Source organism: Malurus melanocephalus, unplaced genomic scaffold (assembly GCF_030028575.1).
Source record: "Malurus melanocephalus ecotype Western Australia unplaced genomic scaffold, MMel_1.1 scaffold_618, whole genome shotgun sequence".
Lineage (NCBI taxonomy): Eukaryota > Metazoa > Chordata > Aves > Passeriformes > Maluridae > Malurus > Malurus melanocephalus.
Window position 1 is genome coordinate 68,134 of NW_026623850.1, and position 3,457 is coordinate 71,590.

Below are 3,457 nucleotides of genomic sequence, written 5' to 3' on the forward strand. Positions count from 1 at the left end.
CCAAACCTTCTTGTGTCCCAAAAGCCATCTGGGATCTCTCAAAGCCATCTGGGATCTCTCAAATCCTTGCTGCTGCTCTTGTGGCAGCCCCACTCAGCCCAGGGAAGCCTCACCCCACCATCACACGGGTGCCCCGTGGCCCAATTCAGCTCCTGTGCCTGGCAGCGAAGGAGGGCCTTTGGTGGGGCATCTCCCAGCCTTGTAAATCCTCCTTGAGGAGCCTGGACTGTCAAATTCCATTCTGATCTTCATGGCTTCAGTCTGCACCAGACCCAGAGCACCAAAAGTTTGAAGTTGCTGAACAACAGCTGTTGGAAGTACTCATGGAAATGTTATTTGGGGTGCACAGGGAGCTGGAAATTTAATGAATCAAAKCTTCTTGACAAAAATGCTTGGTTTAGTTTAAAATTTTTTGATTCATTCTCAGAAAACTGAAAATCCCTAGATATTCTGTGCTTTTCTGGGAAAATTAGCCCCACCCAGTTTTTTTGTCTAGAAAAATATTCAATTTGGGGAGGCTGAAATTTGGAGAATGACGATGTTATTTTTAGTGACGTTTTTGTGGTAGGGTACAGCCTCTTCCAATTGAATCCTTTCAGCAGTTTTATTGTAGTCCCTCAAACAGTTCCACAAAAGCATTGTAGGGGTGGGCTATCCCCCTCAAGATTGTGCTGCCTCATTTTCCATGTGAACTCTAAAATGCACAACCGTGCTACGTAATTAAATGATGAACAATGATTTTCARRYYGTTTTTGCACAAAAGAGATTCTGAKGAAGGCAACAGCCTTGGACWTTTTTTTTACACCGGCACTTCATTTGTGCTGTCTGTCCAATCAAATATTAAAGGTTCACCCTAAATTATGYACGAAACATTCTCACAAATCTGAATGCAACCTATCACACAGCCAAATGCTGCTGCTGGAAAGGCTCTCTGATTTCACACCTGARTGCTCATGTCTTTTGCTATTGTCATGCTGGCTGCCACTTAAAACTCCTGATAAACTGGCATTTTCTCCAGAGACAGACACCCAGTCCTGCTTGGTGTCTGCACGGTTTTCACATATGGAAAAGGTTTAAAAATTGTTTGCATTTTTAAAATTTAAAAGTGATAAGCAAGAGATTAAGAATTTTTATTTTGCAGGAAATGGTAGAGCTGCAGGGACAAGGGCTGTGGAAAGTGAAATGTCTGGCACGCTGCTGATTCTTATGGAGTCCCTCACTAAATAGCATTTCTAAAGTGCCATTGATCTTTGTTGACAGCTGACTTTTGTGGAGTCAATGGCTTTTTCCTTTTCAAAACAATTGAGGAATTTAATGATAAAAAGCACATATTAAAATAATATTCAGTTGATAAATGACTCACATGAGCATCACTTAATCAGTCAAGACTGAACACGAAGCCTAACAGGGATTATTCATATTCAAATATTAAGATATCAATGCCAGGTTTTCTCTCCCCAATACTTACAGTGAGGAAGGCTACTTCAGAGACTTACTGCTATATAAAAAAAAAAAAGATGATTCAGCATTGCTGGGCTGGTTTTGTATCTGCACATAATTTTGTAGATATGAGATGGTATGAGGGAAATTGTTATAAATCATAAAATTCAGGCAACACAATATAAGGCAGAGGGTACAGGATGTTAATTCATGTGCAATGAGAAACACATAAACTCTCACACTCAGCTTCCATACTGCCTGATTTTTCACTTCCTATCAGGCTTCAATATTGTCTGAAGATTTTTATTTTATTACCCATAAGAATTGCCCAGGATCCTAGCTCTGCCATTCATTTTTTATTGCAAATACTTTCTATTTTCATGCAACTTTAATGGTTGAGGAGAAAGGTGTAAGCACTGGATGTTGACTGGTTAGACTTTCAAAAACCATGTTTTCAAACTTTGGCAAGGCAGTGTTGTCTTATTTTTGTCCCTGAAAAACAGGTGCATTTAATGTCGATTTTAGAAATAACTATGTTAAAAAAAAAAATATTTGACAAAACAAAGTCTGATCACGTGCATCCTGAAGCTAATTGATTTTTGGGGTTGTTTGTATTTGCTTACTTTGAGATTAAAATTATACAAATATATTTATATAGTGACTTTCAATGAGTTTCGAGTTTCAGGGCAATGAAATTAGAAGCAAACGGCATTTTGGTGTAATCCAAACACGCCCTTTCTTCCTTCAGTGAAGCAAAAGGGTGAAATGACAAGAGAATTATCAGGTTGGATAATTACTGGGGAAAAAGCCGAGTTTGCTTGATTTGTTGCTTGAGAGTTGGCATGGGCTGAGCCTGCTGAAATTTATTTAAAATGCAATGAGTTTTTGTACCTTAGAGTGTGCCAAGAGTCAAAATGGTCCAACATTTTTCTGATGGAACATTTCTCCAGTGGGAAAGTTTTGTGCTCTGAAACKGAAACTTTTTATGGAAACATTTTGCTTTCAGCAATTCTCCTGATGCACCATGGAGCACTGAATGTGACTGATCTGGCCAGATTTTTATCCCAGGAGCCACCCAGGATCTGGTGCTGCTCTTTGAATTTGGGGACTTCCAAGGGTCAACAACTTCAGGTCTGGCAGACTCCAAAATCTGCTAATCTCCTAATCTCCAAAAATCTCCTAAACTCAAAAAATCTCCAAAAATCTCCAAAAATCTCCAAAAATCTCCAAAATCTCCTAATCCCTGCTCAACACTCCTAACATTCAGAAGTTGCAGGAGACAGCTTCTCAAATCAGCAGAGAAATATTCTGTCTATAACTAAAACTGTAAATATTATGATTTAACCCCAGCTATTCCTGCTCCTCTGTAGTTCAGCTGCCCAACTCTGCAGCACAACACAAAATTGGCATTCCCAAAATAATTCCTCAGCCTCTGCCTCACCTCAGCATTGATCTGCACCTTTGTTCAGCTGTGTGATGCCAAACATTTTAACACTGCCCTTCAAGATCCATTTTGGCAACTACAAACTCTAAAAAATGATACTGCACACCCAGTTTCCTCCAGTCTCAAAGTCTGGGCCATCAGGAAAAGTTATTTTTTATGAATGGATCAGAAGCCAAGCCCCATGCAGATGCTGAGCAGTACTCACACACATAACAATAATCATAACAATAATAATAAAACCTTATTTGTTCCCAGTGGTTTCTATTGCACAATAAGACACAAAAATTTGAGACAAAGGGAGGGATTGGCAAATGCCAGCTCAGATATATTGGGTATAATAATCAGCAGAGGTACAATAGGAGCTGCTTGACTGCTGACACACAGCAATGACCATTATTTTTATGCAGCACTTTTCCTGAGCCCTCCCAGGGCAGTATTTTGAAAGCATTTAGCTGATTAAACATGCAAGCCCTTAGGAGTGAGGCATTTAGCGTTTCTTTGGGAGGCTGAGGAGATATCTAATTGCAGATTTTCAGAGCTCAAAGCACTTTAGAAGCTTGCCCTCTAGTTTCC

General features: G+C 39.7%; 1 protein-coding gene across 1 annotated transcript in view; it reads right to left on the reverse strand.

Annotated features, from left to right (window-relative positions):
• Positions 1-3,457, reverse strand: part of SMPX (small muscle protein X-linked) — a 39,792-nt gene that overhangs the window by 10,015 nt on the left and 26,320 nt on the right. The gene's annotated exons all lie outside the window — the stretch shown is intronic.